This window comes from Megascapheus bottae, chromosome 26 (genome assembly GCF_031878675.1).
Source record: "Megascapheus bottae isolate mThoBot1 chromosome 26, mThoBot2.hap1, whole genome shotgun sequence".
Classification (NCBI taxonomy): domain Eukaryota; kingdom Metazoa; phylum Chordata; class Mammalia; order Rodentia; family Geomyidae; genus Megascapheus; species Megascapheus bottae.
Genome location: NC_143534.1, coordinates 10,997,945 through 11,016,592, shown reverse-complemented (window position 1 = coordinate 11,016,592; position 18,648 = coordinate 10,997,945). Strand labels below are relative to the sequence as shown.

The following is an 18,648-nucleotide window of genomic DNA, read 5'->3' as shown; positions in this document are numbered from 1 at the left end:
TTGCTTATCTGGTCAGTACATTTGCTGATCTTTTAAATGGCTAGATTCAGCAGACAAAAACAGGACAGCGGCAATTTGACGTCAACCTAAATAAAAGAATGGCCCTGTTTTAACACTGATCTAGTTATGGTGGTGCACAGGAGGCAGAGGTAGGAGGACTGAGATCCAAGGCTAGCTTGGGCCTAAGCATGAGACCCTATCTAAAAAAAAAAAAAAGCCAACAACAAGGGTTTGAGGGTGTGTCCTTTCTAAAGTAGAACACAGCCTAGCCAATGTGAGGCCCTGAATCCAATCTCCAGTCTTGAAGAGAATAAAATAACTAGCACCATAATCTTTCTTCTTGTGATATAAAAAGCAGTTGGCTCTCCAGGGACCCTTATCTCTGGAAGAGAAAGACACAATGACCAGCAACAGTACCCTGTGGCCAGTGCTCAGAGACACCCCCCCCACCCGAACCCTGCCAACCAGAAGAACAAGGCACACCAGGAGATGTGGAGAGGTGGCTCTGCTTGTTTCCTTTAAAAACAAGATCTTAATAATTGAGCCAGGCCTCAGTGACAAGGGTTATTTTTGTGCAGTTGGCTTTGTGCATATTTCTGAAGGGAAAGGCCTGGATTTTGAAGAGAATCACTTGCCTGGCTCTTCCCTGGGCAGAGCAGAACAGCCTGGCCTCATTTGTAGAATGAATGGATTGTTTTTCTTGGCAGAGCTCCCCTGGGACTCACCTGGGTTTTGTGTGAGGAGTGATTTGAGAAATAGAAGGCCACGTCCCCTGCCACAGGTGACCAGTCCAGGGGGGGGGGTCCAAAACCTGCCAGCTGGATTCCCCCTTCTAGTCATAGCTGTCTCTGCCTCTCAAGCCAGGCACCATAAGGAAGACACACTAGAAACCTTGGTATGGTATGGTCTCCTAGGAGACCGCTGGTGTTTGGTCAGTACTTTTGGTACTGTCTTGAAAATGCTTGGTTCATTTTTCCCCATATACCACTGGACTTGCACTATAGACATGCCTCATCCCAACAGATTCCAGATTTTCACTTGATCTTTATGCTAAACATGTTAACTTTTACTTTTTGAGATTTGATGAGAGCCGACTTTACCCCCAAAATTAAGGGCAAGGAAACAGCCGATCACACCATGATTTGAAAACAAATGCTACCATAGAACGGCAAGGAAACAGCCGATCACACCATGATTTGAAAACAAATGATACCATAGAACTGAGTGAGTATATAAAATTTGGGGCATAGTTACTTTTTTTTTGAAGCACTTTTTTTCCAGTTCTGGGCTTAAGCTCAGGGCCTGAGCACTGTCCGTGGGCTTTCTCAAGGCTAGAGCTCTACCACTTGCGCCTCAGCACCACTTCTGGCTTTTTTCTATGTATGTGGTACTGAGGAATCAAACCTGGGTCTTCATGTAGCTAGGCAAGCACTCTACCACTAGGCCAAACTCCCAACCCTGAAGCACTTTTTGACAATATTTTTTTTTTTGCAAAGCCTATGTAATAAATGCACAAATAAAGTAGTATGGCTGTACGTGGAAGGCAGTGTCAGCATAGTCTGTTGGCGTTCCAGAGAGCAACCCCTTCTGCAGGTAGAGATGGGTTTGACCAGGGTGGGGCAAAAACAAGAGGAGGTTTCTTGTCTAGCTCCACCAAGTGCTACTGATGAGGTGGTGATACACAGACCTTCTTGGACAGTTGTGCCTGCCCCGTCCAGAGGTGGGGAGCAGAACGGCTTCATCTCAGAGGATGCAAGACTCATCTCAGAGCTTCTCTCAGTCACCAGTGGACAGCTATGACACTGGAAAACATAGATAAAATTCACTGTTGCAAGGTTATCAATCTGCATCACTCTGGTTATCTCCTGTACTTAGCTACTCAGAGTCAAGAGTAGTCGTGCATCGGGGTGGTAGTGGTGCTAGAAGGCAGTAGCACAAGTGGATGGAATGGCTGTATATAAAATTACACTTTGAGTGTCTAATGGGAAGTATCTTCTAAACTTAGAATATCCGCTTTCCCAGATGGCTAGTGTTTTCTCTCTATTTTCCTCTACCATCTCCCTCCCTCTGTCTCCTCTTTGTCTCTTTCACTCATTCTCTGCCCTTCCCTTCTCTTTCTCCTTCCTTCTCTGGCTTTCCTCCCTTCAAAGATGAATATGACCATTCGGCTACTAGATAGCCATTGTTACCTTGTTAAACTGGTTAATGGTGAGTCCAAGCTTACCAATATTTGCATGCGACAGCACACATCTGCTTCTAAGTTCAAAGCTTCTCACATTGAGTACTGAGACCTTTTGTTGATGATTACTCCCCACTGCTAATAAAGAAACCTAAACACATAGGAGTTTCAAATGATCGCACAGCTATTGATATGCACAAAGAATAATTAACATCATGTAATTTTCCTTGCCAGATTGAGTCTCATTTGAATATCGAAAGATATGTCATTTTAAAATTTCATACTTCACTGATGAACTAAAATTGAGACATTGGACACATGGCATGTACACAGTGTGGGAGAGTAGACAGTCGTTCTCTCAGAGAAAGGCTACAATAGCAAAACCACAGAATCCACTACCTTCAGGAGAAGACACAATCATTTTTTTCTTTCTTTCTTTTTTTTTTGCCAGTCCTGTGGTTTGTGCTCAGGGCCTGAGCATTGTCCTTGGGCTTTCTCAAGGCTAGCACTCTACCACTTGAGCCACAGCACCACTTCTGGCTTTTTCTATGTATGTGGGGTGCTGAGGATTAGAATCTGGGTCTTCGTGCATGCTACACAAGCACTCTTACCACTAGGCAAAACTCCCAGCCCCAGACACAATCATTTTTAACAATAATTTTTATCTAGAGAAAAAAAAACCCTGGTCTCACTAATCAATATTTATCAGCACCCCCTTCAGTAACACATAGTAGCAAAATCATTGAAGGAAAACAAAGGGATGAACTTTTTCAACACATTTACACATCTGTGTGTGAAGACCTAAAAACAGAGCTCCCACATGAACCATCTATCCCACTGCTAGGTATATTTCCACAGAAAATGAAATTAGTACACCAAAGAAATGTATACACTTCCTGTTCATTGCACACTATTCACAATTGTTAAGATGTGAAACAAATCTGCCCATGAATAGATGGTTAAAAAATGTGAGATTTTTAGCTGGGTGTGGTGGCTCACAGCTGTAATCCTAGCTACACAGGAGGCTGAGATATGAAGATTGCAGTTCAAAACCATCACAGGCACTAAAAAATGTGAGACTCTTATCTCCAATTAACCAGTAGAAAATGAGAAGTGGGGCTGTGGCTCAAGGGGTAGGCATTAGCCTTGAACTAAAGAGCTCAGAGATAGTGCCCAGGCCCAGAGTTCAAGCCCCATGACTGACAAAAATAGAAAAAAAAAGTTTGTGTGTGTGTATGTATATGTATATGTGTGTATGTGATTAGAATTTTTCATCTATAAATAAGAGTGAAATCATGTCATTTCCAACAAAGTGTATCTAACTGGAGGACATTATGTTAAGTGAAATAAGCTTTATAAGGCAAGTATATTCTCTCTCATTCATGAAGGCTAAAATTGTCTGGCTTGGATTCAGGTCTGGGAAGGGTGCTGAGAGGGGGGTGATGGCAGAAAAAAAAAGATGATTGAACCCAATCATGCAGCTCATATATGTTTGTGGAAATGTCACACTAAAACTGATTAATACATATGTGTTAATAAAATGTGTGTGGTGCGTGGTGCAGGGGGCGTGGGAGGAAGGAAAGTACACAGGGTGGGGCAGGCCCTAACATGCTAGCATAAGAGCCATCATTCTTGGTACATACCCATGCTACCTCTCGGGCATCCTGTCCAACAATCCACGCTTCTTTCATCATTCTCTATGCAATCGAACTAGGCCTTCTATGCATGCTGGCAGCCTCTGTATCCCCTGTAGATACAGGGTATCCATCATCCTGACCTCCACAGAGCAAGCCCTGAGCCTGGCTGCCCACAAAGTGCTCACTGGCTTCTGAAGGCACTTTCTGTCAGAGGGGCAGAACTCCCAGCCTTGGGTCAGCCAGGTTACTGAGCCCACCATGGGACCTGGGTACATCTCTAGCTCTCTGCACCCAAGCCTAACAGCATTATACCCAAGGTCTTTTCTGGGTTTCCTGCCTCCTCATTCTGGTTGACATGGCGAGGCTCCTGCTCATAAGATTGACACTTACTGGTGAAATCCTCCCATAACAGAGAATCTCAGCTATTGGGATTTTCAAAAGAAAAATCAATCTTTCTTCTCTCTCTCTTTTCAAGAAAGGAAAAAAGAATGATCTGTTCAGGAGAATTACGTCTTCCATCCTTAGGCATATGAGGCAGCTCAGACACACAGATAGCAGATTAAGATGAGGCCCCCAGGGTCAGAGTCTTGAACAATGAACCCTGGAAAACTGCATAGTAGGCTTTCCTAGCTCTTGAGAGAGAGGTGGATTTACTGACTGATAAGTCAATAGCAGCCTTTACTCACACGTTTGTATTCTTGTATCCTTGTTGAAGTGTTCGGCAAGGAACTGTGTACACTCCATTTTATTTCATTTATTTTTGCGCAACCTCTACCCTCAACACACTGGCATTCCTTTGTTTTCTCAAGAAGAGAAAGCCTGAAAACTAAAAAATTGTTTTATTCTAATTTATGAAGTTAAAAAACTTGCAGGAGGAAAGAAAACTGTTCTTTAATGCTTTTGCAAAGATTAGCCATCTGTATGCCCAGTAATTATATTCTCGCATTAAATTGACTTTTTAACTATATACCAGGACTTAGTAGCACACAGCACGGAAATCAAATTGTGTGCATTGTTTCATTTATTACCCCTTGCAAACCTGAAGAGTGCATATTGATGGTTTTAATTTGGAGCTGGGCTTGTTTTACTCTTAAGTGTTCACATGGAATTTAAAATTAATTTGGCACTCCTGGAATGTATTTATTTTTCATGAAGATCAACGCTGTTGTTTAGAAGCTCATGGCTTACCTTCTTCCCGTTCTTGACTGTTTTCAACAGCCCAACAACTGTTGGCATTTTAAAATTCCACATTTTACTTAAATATAAACCAAGTGGCCAAGTTAATTATGTTGCTCTAATTCAGCCTCAGTAATAAATTGCAAAGAAATTGGGATAATGTGCTTTTCTTAAAACACATCCCTGTGAGCTTTATTGGTTCAATTCATTCTTGTAGATTATGATATTAAACTGTAAATTATCAAGGGAGCTATTACTTAGCTAGTTCTTTGTTTACATTTAGGCATAATGCAAAGCAGATCTGTAAAATCACAATTGGTGTCCTTCCTGTTTTTTAAGAATGTTAGGATTTGGTATAATTCATGCATTGGAGTTCTGGGCATGTGTGAAATATATCAGATATGAGAGGCTCTGGTGGAATACATCAGAAACAAGAGGCCATGGTTTGGGTAAAGTTTAAGTGTGGCCTTGAATCATCACCAATGTGCAGACATTAAGAAGTGGTAGGACCTGTAAGAGGCAGGGCCTAATGAGAGGCCATTAGGTCATTGGGGGTGTCCTCAGAAAAGAGAAACATAACTCTCCCAGGACCACAGTTCATTCTCAAGAGACTGCTACGTGAAAACAAGGACTAACCTACAAACTCATGAGCTAGATATACTACTTGATAAAAGTTCCCAGCCTCAGGGATTTTGTTATAGCCATAGAAAATGGATTAACACACATGGTTACCAATTAACAGTGGGACTCCAAATACCCCCCCCCCCCAAATTAGTAAGTATCTAGTGAGGATTAGAGTTCTGGCCTCAGAGAGGTAGAAATGGAGATACATGAAACTAATTGTACTGCATAAAATAGTGTATATTAAATGTCAAGATAAAAGTACCTGGAGTTCAAATGAGAAGAGTTAGGGAGTTGTAGAACTCACAGGTGCTTAAACAGACCTCTTTTTTTCCAGAGACAAGAAGAGGTTCAGAATGAAGAAGTAATCTGTCCAAGGTCATTTCAGCTTGAATGTAGGAGAACAAAGCTAGGTCCTAGTGCAATATGTACATTTCTGCCCAATGTGTGCCAGTGCTGTCAGTCACTCAGTAACTCATTCCAGCGTCAGGAAGGCAGTTACCAATTTTGAAATAACTTCTCTAAAAGTAAGTTACCGCATTGCCCAACTATGGCCACAGAGTCACCAAGAGTCGTCATTCTCGACACCTGCTCAGCCTTCCATGCATCTTTTTAAACTTGAAGGATATGGAGCTCTGATGTGTGATGATTAACAAGACTTTGAGATTCATAAGAATAACGCATGTTCAGAAGAAATTTTTTTATAACTCCAGGTTTTGAACTTTGATTCCCCCCCAGGCTTGTAATGTTCAATATGTGTATGATATTTGCTGATAGTAGCTGGAGCTGCAGCTCCCATGTAGTAGACAAGCCTAATAGCTCAAACCAGCACAAAAATCTAGCTCCTTGGAAGATAGAGATTGGAGGATTAGAGTGTGAGAACAGCCTGGGAATAACTCCACTTTATTCAATGTCTGGGCACAGTAGCACACACTGGTTATCCCCAGAGGTTAGGGAAAGTCCAAATTGGAAGATATTAGCCCCAGTCAGTCTTAAGAAAATGTTAGACCCCCACCTCCAAAATAAATAGCGTGGGCCAGGAGTTTACCCAAAGTGGTAGGGAACTCAGCATGTATGAAAGCCTAGGATTGATTCCTTGGTACTACATACATAGAAAAAGCTGGAAGTGGTTCTGTGGCTCAAGTTGCATATATAGTATTACATATAATTATTATATATAATATATAATGTTATAGATACTATAGTATATATAATAGTACATCTACCTCTATTTATATGTACATAATAATTTTCCTGGTACACAGTGTTGAGTTGTAAGAAGGCTGAGCTTGTGGCTGGCATCACAGACACAATTGATTTTCAGTATCAGAAGTGTAGATCTGTTTTTCCATTAAAGAGAACTAAGAGCAGAAGATGCCAGGAGCTCAGAGCAAATGCCAGATCCAGTCCTCTTCTCTGATAAGACAGGGTTGCCGGAGGTTACTTAAACAGAGATGGAGAGACAGCTGGAATCATCCCACCCCTTGCTCAGAGAGAAGGTTTCAGAGAAGCAAAAGGTAACCATGTGCCTTCTCATTAATATTCTCCCAAGGCTTTCTTTCCCACATTGCTAATACAAAGGCCTTTGTGACTGGATTATGGTGAAGACACTGCTGAGAAGCCCCTTATTAGCCAGGATCCCATTGGGAGCTGAGGATATGATGCAAAGAAGGCCCTGTCTCTTTTCTGCCCCTGGGAGATGAGGGCCAATTTGGAGCTGTCCTGGGGCATTTTTTGTTGTTGTTGTTTTGTTATATCAAAAGGATGTCTACTTCTACCTCAGGCACCATTTTGGAGGTTGAAACTGCTTTCTTTAGGCACAGTTTTCCCACTCAAAAGAGACAAGGAACTAGTAGCTCCTTCTCCTGGGCTAAGGCATAGAACTGAGGCTTCGAAGCCCTTCAGGTTTAGATCTGTCTCATGGCAACCTTTCAACAAAAGCCATTAGGAGATTGATTTGTAATGTCTTATGATGGGTGCCAGGATTTCAAGTCACTTGATTGGGATCACATTTGTGATTTTTATTTAACTGTGAGATCTCAGCCCCAAATACTCTCTGGTCTTTGGGATTTTGCAGTTCCTTACAATCCAGCCTGGCGCATAGTAGATAATTGTCATTTGCTCTGTTAAAGACAAGGGCGACAAAGCTGATGGGGGAACCCCAAAAAAGCCAAATACAATATTCCTCCTACATTCTTATCACAACAGAGGAAAAAGAGGAATGGGTTCAAGAGAAATGGTCAGGGGCTCTTTGCAAATATACAAAATTGTGTCCCACAACAGCTCTTCAGAAGTTTCTGACCCTTTGTTTCCTCATCCTTGGAGAAAGATTGATCCGTGAAAGACTTGTATTAGAACACATTAATTTAATTCAGCCCAGGACTTACCTACCCATCACTAGTTCTGGAGCTCTGAGAACTTAGTTAATCACTCAAGCTGAAATAAGTTTTAAGCTGGACATGGTGGCTCACATCTGTAATCCTAGCTATTCGGGAGGCTGAGATCTGAGGATCATGGTTCAAAGCCAGCCCAGACACTAAAGTCTGTGAAACTCTTATCTCCAGTTAACCACTAGAATACCAGAAGTGGTGCTGTAGCTCAAGGGGTTAGGCAGTAGCCTTGAGCTGAAGAGCTCAGGCACAGCACCCGGGGCCAGAGTTCAAACCCCACGACTGACCAAAAAAAAAAAAAAAAAAAAAAAAAGAATTTTAGGTCCCATGCCCAACTCTGGGGCTCCAAATGTCAAATCTAGCCACTCTCCCGTCTCTGACAGATAAAGAGATGAATAATGGTGAAGGACAGAGAAAGGACATTGATTACTTGGCTTGGACACAGTGTGAGAAGAGAGAAAGTAAATACTTCAACCCATCTCTGAGGCAAAAGTTATGCCTTATGATTATGCAGTCTCAGATATATTCCCCTGCTCCCCCCCCCGTGTGTGTGTGTGTGTGTGTGTGTGTGTGTGTGTGTGTGTGAGAGAGAGAGAGAGAGAGAGAGAGAGAGAGAGAGAGAGAGAGAGAGAGAGACAGTGACTGTCTTTGTGTACTCCATCAGAGTTTCAATCTATTATTTATGACTCTTCTCCCAGTGTTTACCATTGTGCTAAACAATTGGCAAGGTTGGTTCTGTTTAACCCCACAGAAAACTTAAAGGGGGAGGAAAATAGTGCAGTTAATAGCAATTTACAGATAATTCAGATTGTATATTGTAATATTGACATTTAACCTGAGCATCTTCCTACCATTTATTATTTGTCCACAGCAAGATGTTTGATGGTTGTATCCGGTGCCAGTGTAGAAATATGTAGTTTACCCATTTCCCTCTTTTGAATATTTTAGAACCTGTTCTGAATTTGCTGTCATTTCAAATAATGCCAGTAGTGCAAGAATTTGAGCCTACCAATAAGAGAACAGTAGGAAGGAATGCAAATAAAGTAGTGGACCAGTTGAGCCGAAAGCATATGATAACATGTTAAAATTCCATAGGCAAATTTCTAATGTAGAGATGGCTACATTTATGTGTTCTCTTTTTTTAACTTGTAGATGGTAGATTTCATTTTCCACTCAATTTTCCCCTCAATGTCAGTGCAGGGTCGTTCTCAGTTGTTGCCGGGATGGAAAGAAAAATGTTAACTTCTGTTCTGAGGTTATGAGAGGCTGTGTCCTTGTGGCTGAGAAGATATTTCTTAGATGATTCTAAATGTAGAGCTTTCAGAGTAACCTAACAACCAGCCAGTTACTGGGATTTTTATCAGTGAAAGCTGGAAATCCAGCCAAGATGTGACCTTTCCCAAATCTACTCACTCCAAGATATACTGTAAATTGCAGGACGTGACAAGTTCTGGGGTTAGTCATTGTGTTTGTTTAATAAGCATACAGTCAGTCTGAAGAGTGTGGATTAAGTCAGACAAGGAGAGGTGCCCTCTCATTCCTGGGGTAACCACTCAGTCTGTATTCATTCCCCATCCTTCTTCTCCTTGACATTATATTTGTTGCATTGAAAGGGCTGGAAGTGAGACCCTCCATCAAAAAAAACAAAACAAAACAGCCATCTGGTACTTGGGCTAGGAGGATGGGCCCTAGCCAGGGTGAGATGAGCCTCTGTGTGTGAAACTGAGGCAGGGCTGAGATTGTAGATTAGACTTTCCCCGTGGTCTTCTGCAGTACAGAAGAGAGGAGAAACAGACTAGGAAGAAAAGCCTGTTCTTTTTCTTTTTCTTTTTTTCTTTTTTTGGCCAATCCTGGGCTTAAGCTCAGGGCCTGAGCACTGTCCTTGGACTTTCTCAAAGCTAGAGCTCTACCACTTGAGCCTCAGCACCACTTCTGGCTTTTTTCTATGTATGTGGTACCCAGGAATCAAACCCAGGTCTTCGTGCATGCTAGGCAAGCACTCTACCACTAGGCCAAACTCCCAACCCAAGCCTGTTCTTTTATTCCAAAGCAAGTAGAGGCCTACAGTTTGCAAAACTGAACTCAATTTTCAAGTACTCAGAGTCACATAAGCCCTGGGAACTTTTGGTTTCTTAAGCCCCATTCATATTAACATCAGGAAGTCACTCAGGAAGCTGATCTGGCTTATAGCACAGTAACTGCACGTTCCCAGGACTATACGCCTGTAGGCTGGAAGTTAAGTTCTATAAGTCACTCACAGGATGTTAGAAACATTTGAGGCCTTTGAGAAGGTGCATGTGGGCGGTATGCCTGAGCAATTAAATTTTACCTTGTATTTTAATTAATTTCTCTGTGGCTGTTGGCTGCTGCATGGGATAGCACAGAGATAACCAAAACATGAAAAAAGAAAGTTTCCATGTCAATTCCTAACATTGTTGAAAACCTAAATTCTGATTGTTGTTTATACTGGGGTCTGCACACAGGGAGGGCCTCTTGGGCTTGCAAGGTAAGCACTCTGCTACTTGAGCCATACCTAAGTCATTTTGTTCTCAGTCTTGAAGACCCTGTCTTCAGACAGGGTCTCCAGTTTTTTTCAGGACTGGCCTGTGAGCCTCTTACCTCTATCTCTTGGGTAATTGGGATTACAGGCAAATGCCATAATGCTGGACCACCCTAATCTTGTTTTAGGTAAAATTTTTCTGGATAGTCTCAAAGGAATCCAATGTAGCTCTTGATCCAGAAAAGAATTAGCAAAAAAGTTTGGTAAGAGTTGATAGCACAGGCGGTTAGAGGAGGATGGGGCAGTGAATTTGTATGAAATGGGTCCTGAGTTTATGAGGCTTTCTCTGTGCTCTGTTGGGGTAATAATTCCTCTCCATTGTGGCTAACGTGGTTATTTTGGTGGTTCAAGGCTTTCATGTTCAATTGGCTTGATTTTTCGCACAGCTGGGTTATCTCAGCATGAAAGCTCTCCGCTTAATCTTTGAGCCTTCCCTGTGCCTTCCAGCTACACAGATTGAGTGTGACGCCCTCATCCCTCTCTGCCCTCATCCCTCTCTGCCCTCGTCCCTCTCTTCAGGCTCGGACCAAGGCTGTGCCTTCATATAGAAACAAACAAATTGTCACTTCGTGGAGGAAAAGGGTGACCAACAAAGGCACCTGAGAGTCCTAAGTGCAGTTTATTTTTTGTCTTCCTTGGTAAAATGGGGTCTGGTGCAGTACATTTATTTTATAGTTTGAAGAATAAGATTAGCAATGACTATGGCAATTCAGCTCAAGGCAGAATGATTTAGTCTATTATGAGAATCTGCTTTTCTATAAACTATTGGTCTTAATTAATAATCATTTCTAAATGGATAGAGTCATATCTTTGGGACTTTCCTTACATTTTTAATCATTTTTCAAAGCAGCGTACGCATGATTAAATGAGAAAGTTGATTAGCTTTGCTAATGCCCACTAAAGACTACAGAAGTTGTGTAAATGTAATTCAGGCCTCCAAACGTTGGCAAGTCCCTTGTCACTGACAAGTGTGTGAGGGCTGCAGGCTGAGCTGTGAGAGTCACACAACTCTTGCTCAAGAGGAAGAAAAATCCCCTGTGGTAACACCTTAGTGTACCTGTAATCATTTTAGACTAAATGAGAATGAATACTTCCAGAGGAGGGCATTTTAAAAATCAGACGAAATTCCAATCAGAGAGGGTACAGGGTCTTCCCATCACGAGGTGACTTCTGTGGGAAGTACTTACTAAGACACTGCTTAACCCATGGCTGAGTACATCTGTTATCCCGTGACGGCACACAACTGGCACGTACCCAGAGAAGGAAGCTAGACACCCTATCTGGAAAATGGCTCAGTGATGCCTATGTGTGATAGTGGGACAAATTCCACAAGGAGCCTGGATCATAATTAGGCTCCGTTGAGATGGACTAGTCTACCCACTTTTGGGGTTAGAAAATAAGAAAATAAAGATGTCTTATTAAGTTTCTTCTATATGATGCCCTGACTCAAAGCCCTTAGTTTACTTGTAGACATACATGACACTAAAGATGGAGAAAGCAAAGATTCCTTCTCTCACCTAACCTTCACCTTCCTTGACATCGCTCTTCAAGATAAGATGGTTAGCTCACCCCAGCTAAGGAACTAGCGCTGGGCGTGTGATTTGTAATAGTACTCAAGATACCATAGTTAGGATTGGCAATCCCCAAACCATTGCATGATGGCATTGTAGTCTCTATAAACACAACCTTTGGAGGAGAGGGGATGGAGTGCCAGACCTGGAGCTTGAACTCGGGGTTTGGGTGCAGTCCCTGAGCTTTATTTGCTCAAGGCTAGCACAGTACCAGTTGAGCCACAGCTCCACTTCCAGCTTTTTGTGACTAATTAGAGGTAAGAGTCTCATAGACTTTGTTGCCCAGGCTGGCTTTGAACCATGACTCTCAGATCTCAGCCTCCTGAGTAGCTAGGATTACAGGTGTGAGGCACTGGGGCCTGGCAAGATTCTTACTTTGTGTGTGTTCAATGGGGGCCCAGGAAATTGACAGTTTTTATGCAACAGTACATGATCTTCCCAGGACACTCAGAATGCAGAGCCACTGAATCCAAGAAGCCACTACTATTAACTTTATAATAGAAAAGGAGCTGGCTTGCTCTGGTCTTTCTACTCATACCTATTGCCACTTTCCTGCTCATAAACACGGGGGAATTGATTGGACCCAGCTTGACTCCTTCTGCTACACAAACCACCTGGAGATCTCGCCTCACGAACAGTCAAACTAGATGTTTAAAATTGAGCAAGTCTATTTATTATCTCTAGAGAGAGTGAGAGATAGAGAACAGAATAAATGGAAAGCCTTCAAGAAATCATTTTTATAGGTAGTATTCAGTTGCAGCCTGAGTCTCTCGGCTCTTTCCTGAAGGCAGTTGATTTTGTATGCAAGGAAACACAGGAGAGGCATTTTACTTTTGTCAGAAAGATTTACTATCTTGTGCCAATATGATTTTCTTCCTGGTATAGTGTTCTTGCTAAATTTCACTACAATACTGGGCCAGATTCTAGAAATAGGGTTTCCGGTTGTTTCTCCATTTCAAATTTACTGGATTATAACAAGTAATATCTTTAACCCTCTCTTGGCCTTTTTTTCCATGCAAGAGATTTGAGAATTCAGACATCTACACAAAATGACAAGAGAATAGGGGAGATTATTATGTATTTATTTTGGTTGTTTGGGGGCTTGAACTCTGGACCTGGGTGCTACTGTCCCTTAGCTCTTCAGCTCAAGGCTAGTGCTCTTCCACTTGAGCCACAGCACCATGTCTGGTTTTTGTGTAGTTAATTGGAGAAAAGAGTCTCACAGGAACTTTCCTGCCTGGGATGGCTTTGAACTATGATCATCAGATCTCAGCCTCCTGAGTAGCTAGGATTAGAGGCATGAGCCACCAGTGCCCAGATCATCAAGTTTCTTTTGCACATACAGTGAATCTCAGAAATATGGTAGTAGGGTCTGAACTTGGCCTGAGCATTGTCCCTTGGCATCTACAAATAAAATAGTGATCTAACTGTAACTGTGTCAGCACATACACACATACATATATTGCAGATGGGTCATTATCTTTCTTGCTAATACCTTTAACACCAATGCTAAGATTTAGAGTTCATTCTATGGGATTTGGTTACCTCCTGTGAGTCCTTTTGCCTTCATAAAGCCTCAGCTGTGAGGAATGCCTTAAAATGTGGTCAAAGGAGTTAGTGGAATCATAGGTATCAAAGTGACAGTTGGGGACAAGCTGTGACCCTCCATATTGAGCCTAAGACACTTTCTTCAAACCATATTTGCCATTACTATTGACTACATAGAGCTGCCCTTTGCTGCCACTTACTGTTTTGCATTCTTCTTTCTCTGTACCACACCTATAGCTTCTGCCCACTTAGGAAAATGCAAACCACATCATCCAGGATCCATGACATCTTCCTTCTTAACTTGTATCTCCTTTGTCTGCATGCTCATAGAACTCCTCTCTACCACGCATCTTACATGGCTTTGGTGGGCTCTGTAATTGTTTCTGGTTTCTGATCTCTCTACAGAGCTAAATTTTCACCTCTTTGAAGAATGGTCTGTGTTCTTTATTCCTTCTTTATTCCTTCATATGTTTTTATTTTAATTCACTGCCCAAGTTTTTGTTACACACTGATATTCAATAGAACACCAAAGATTAAAATGTGAGATGCTATGACATTTGTGAGTTTTTTGCAGGGAGGGAGGGTTATGTCATTTCTGTTTTGGGGGAGTTTACTTTCAGGTTAAGTCCAAGTCTTAAGACCTGCAAGCATTTAGTAAATCACCCCAATTCTCCACAGCACAGTTTACCATGTGAGAAACATGCATGGTAAATTATTCTCATTTGCTTGATTGACTGATGACTGATTGAGAGACAACTGGTCAGGGATGAAGCAAAAGGCACTGTTTGTTGACTTACAATCAGAATGTTTTTGAAAAATCACCTGCAGCAGGAGCGTGTTCTTTCTCAGTATGTGTGAGCCAGGAATCTTATTCAAACAAAAAGCGAAATTAGCCACAGTTATCCCAGAGTGGAATTTCTGAAAACAGTATTTAACTTGACCTAGATATTGATGAGGATGACAGGGTAGGATGCAGCAGACACAGGCTGTCCTTGTTTATTTCTTTGTGTGGCATTATTGTCTGTGCAAATATATTTAGTTCACGTGTCTATGTACCCAGCTCTGACATCTGCAGCTTAGTCGAATGATTATAAATACAAAGTGAATAAATATACCACACCTTCTGTAACCTCCAGAGAAGAAATGTGATACAAAGATGCCTTAACAATCTTCCAAGGAATTACTGATGCCTTTATATCCTGTCATACAAAGGACAAATGACAATACCTAGAACTCCCAAGGGAAGAATCACACGTTGATAATGCCATACTCAGGGGTGTACTTGAACTTGTTGTCCAATACTGTGGAGATAGGAAGAAAGCTCTTCTCTGGAGAGATTTGAGAGAGAAGAAAATAAATAAGTCTTAGAGATTCTGATACTCTCTTAAAGAAAGAGGCCTAAAGAAGACTCGTTCATGTACTGGAAGGTTCTGAAGAAGCTGAGGCTGGGTAAATTTACAAGAGGATACAGGAAACGTACTACCCAACAGTGAAGAAACTTAATGCTTTTCTTTTTAGTAGAGATTTTGAGTTTGGCTTTCCTGACTGTATAGACAGAATCTTTCCGTTTTTAGATCTAAACTACATGATAAGGTTACCTTTTTTGTTGTTGTCAGGCTTGAACTAGGGCTTGAACTCAAGGCCTCCCACTCTTTCTTGGCGTTTTTCACTCCAGCCTAGTGCTCTATTGCATGAGCCACATTTCACTTCTGTCTTTTGCTGGTTACTTGGAAAGGAGAGTCTTGGGGGATTTTTTTCTCCAGGCCGGCTTCAAACTACATCCTTAGATAAGCAAGGATTACAGATGTGAGCCACCAGAACTTGGTTACGTGTTATGTTTAATAAGCTGACCAGTTTCCTCTAACATTTTTCAAATAAGTTGAACAGCATAGTTATGAGTGTATATATGTGGGCCCACGCGGCAGTCCAGTTTTGATGTGTACAGAGCTAAAGAAAGCTCTTTACAATTTTCATAGAGGAAAAATGGATGACTTGCTTATCATTCCATATGAAAAGAGAGAATTTATATGAAGTCTAATGAAGTAAATTAGAATCACCTTGGATGATAAGTATAGTAATTTCAGATAGAGAGGGCTGGAAGGGGAGGGTAGAGTGTAAAAGGGTAAAATCTTTTCTAGCAGGAGTGAGTCTCTGGGTTCAATCCCCAGTACCACCATAAAGAACAAGACCTAGCAGAAAAATAGTCATACACTTTGGTTGAAGCTCAGAACTGTTGGCTAAAACTTATCGTTTATGCTTAAAGGACAATTGTTAAACCCAGTGGAGATAAAGCCCTGGCTGTAAAAGGCTATTCTGAAAGAAGTAGGGCTATACAGCTACTGGAAAAAAATAATAAAGAGGAAACATAAGCAAAAACAACAGCTAGGAAATAAAAGTATATAAAGGGTCTCATTCACCTCTAAGGAGATGTAGCCTTTAACAGGGTGGGGAAAAAATCCACCAGTTGAAGTGGAAAAACTTTGTCTAAATATGAAAGCAGGGAATGTGTCCCAACGCTGGAAATATTCATCAATGTGTTAAATGTCACACATTCTAAAAATATGAGATAGATTTCAACAGCCCTATAGTTAAAGACTGATGATAGGAATTTTGCTTCTATGATGCCATCGAAATTCAGATGGTTCTTAAAATCTCCATAGCAACAGCCTGATACTACTTTTTGTTCTGTCTAGTCATGTGACACCTGATGTATTGCATGGGAAGCTGAGAAAAGAATCCATTGTAGTTCCTAAAAAGGGACGCAGAGACCATGGTCCACTGTGGAGACATTTTATTAGGACTGGACCTGGGCCCTGGACACAGATCCCATATCCTTCGTGACCTTCCTTCTGGGAGCTGGCAATTCCACTGGATGTAAACCTTTGTGTATGAACCAACACTGGCATTTGGGGTGGTGGTGTTGTTGTTTTGCCAATCCTTGGGCTTGAACTCAGGCCTGGGCTCTGTCCTTTAGCTTCTCTGTGTCCATGGCTAGTGCCCCACCACTTGAGCCACAGCACTACTTCTGTGTATGTGGTACTGAGGAATTGAACCCAGGGCTTCATGCATGCTAGGCAAGTACTATACCACTAAGCCACACTTCCAGCCCCACAGTACAGTTTTAAGATCCACTTAAATCCATTGAGGCTCTGATACTGAGTTACCTTAGAGCTTGCCACCACCGTAGAAGTAGTGGTCATGAGCCAGGAAGAGCTTACTAGTTTTATGTGATGGTATCAGGAGATTCATATTACTGTGTCAGAGACATGGTCAAGCTACTTCAATGGTCCATCCCTCAGATTTCTCATCTATGAACTGGGAGAGAAATCAACAAAACCTTTTTCTTACTCAAAGGAGAGTATCCACAAATCATTCAGGCAAGTTTTAGCAAATATATTTTGGAATGTGATATCTTCAGTTCATGTATGAAAGGTACCAAGACGTTAAGTGAGGGCGGGCACCCCAAAGCTTGCGTGCATAACTGGGACAGAGAGGAATCTCTCCTAAGCTCTCGTTACCATTATAAGAACTTTTTTAAGTTTAACTCAGACTGACTCAAGTTCCCATGCTTTAACCATCATCCTCATTAATGAGTGTCAGTCAGAGTTAAGATCCATCTAAACTTGCCTTGACATTGGCTGTTTTTCAATGGGAGTAAGAAGCTCCTGGGCTCTAGTCTTCAAGTGATGACATGAACATTTGTTACCCTGTCCAAATCAATTCCCTTCTTCATTCATTTTTCTGTATATGAGAGGACATTTACCAAGGAACAAAGAATGTAGCCTGAAACATAGAAGCCAGTCAATTCACATGGGTTCTCATCATCCTCTTATCTGTTTTGGTTTTAACCCTAATTTTTTGTATTTATGGTATTTTATGGGGTCTAGAAGGCACACCACTAATGTAGCATGTTGATACTAAGGACAAAATTTTACCTGTACTGTGCTATCATCATTGGGAAATACTAAGCTTTTACCATTTACTCTGTTTTGAATATAGCAATAGAAACACAGAATTGTTGTCTTACTTCTTCTTTCATAATTCCAAGTCTATTCCAAGTACATCTTAACCTCCCAAATACAAAAAACAAATGCACAGAGATTTTCCTAAGTCATTCTACTATCGTCGCTCAGCTCCTTCCTTTTTAAGAGACATATACAGTAGAGAGGGTGAAGAAGAATTAGGAGTCTTGGGATTCTGCAATCTTAGGAAAGTCATAACACTCTCTGGGACTCAATTTTGGTTCCCTATGAAAAGGGTGAATGGGCTAGTTGATAAGTAAGTCAACTCTAATATTCTATGATCTTACATTGTTGCAGGTTTATCCTGCCTTTTATAGAATGGAAGTGGTTGCTCGCAAATTACTAGTTGAAGATAAAAGATAGTAATGGCACAAGGTAGTCACCAGTACCTGGCATACTTGGACAGCCTAGAGGAGGATCTCTTTCAGAGGGAAGAAGGCGAGGGTTCAGTTCTGCCTGTGTTCAGGCTAAGGGACTGCAGGCAGGGAGAGGGGTCTTTCCTATAGAGTATCAGCAGTGGGGAAATTGCAGTTGGACGTGCATGGCTGCATCTGTCTCTACTTCTTTACTGGTAAACTGGAAAGCCCTCAGCCCCAAGGGGCAGAAAGTAAACAGCATGTTTTCTTTCTATGGCTTTCTTTTTACCTGCGGATTATGAAGTTAAAAACCCGTATCTTCCAAATCTTTTTTATAGTCCCACCTCCTCCACACATACCTCATTCATCCCTGCTAGATGGGCAGGTACCAGCCTTCTTCACTGTTGCCATGGCTACCCTCTTCTACAACTGTTGAAGATGCCACTCCCTCTAGCTGCTACTGCTCAGGCAGCTTACTTCACTGTGACTGCCAACAGCTGATACTGTCACCGTTCACACCCAGACTCCCACTGTAGAGTCTCATCTGCCTGTGCCCCTAGCACCTCCTCTGTAGAGAGAGACCCGCAG

General features: G+C 41.8%; 1 protein-coding gene and 1 long non-coding RNA gene across 2 annotated transcripts in view; one reads left to right on the top strand and one right to left on the bottom strand.

Moving 5' to 3' along the window:
- Frmd4a (FERM domain containing 4A) overlaps window positions 1-18,648 on the top strand; it is a 411,101-nt gene that overhangs the window by 59,491 nt on the left and 332,962 nt on the right. The gene's annotated exons all lie outside the window — the stretch shown is intronic.
- Window positions 2,231-18,479, bottom strand: LOC150045940 (uncharacterized). The gene is made up of 3 exons (XR_016532679.1): window positions 18,420-18,479; window positions 4,503-4,642; window positions 2,231-2,330 (listed from the first exon to the last, which is right to left on the bottom strand). It is a non-coding gene; the product is annotated as an uncharacterized LOC150045940 (long non-coding RNA).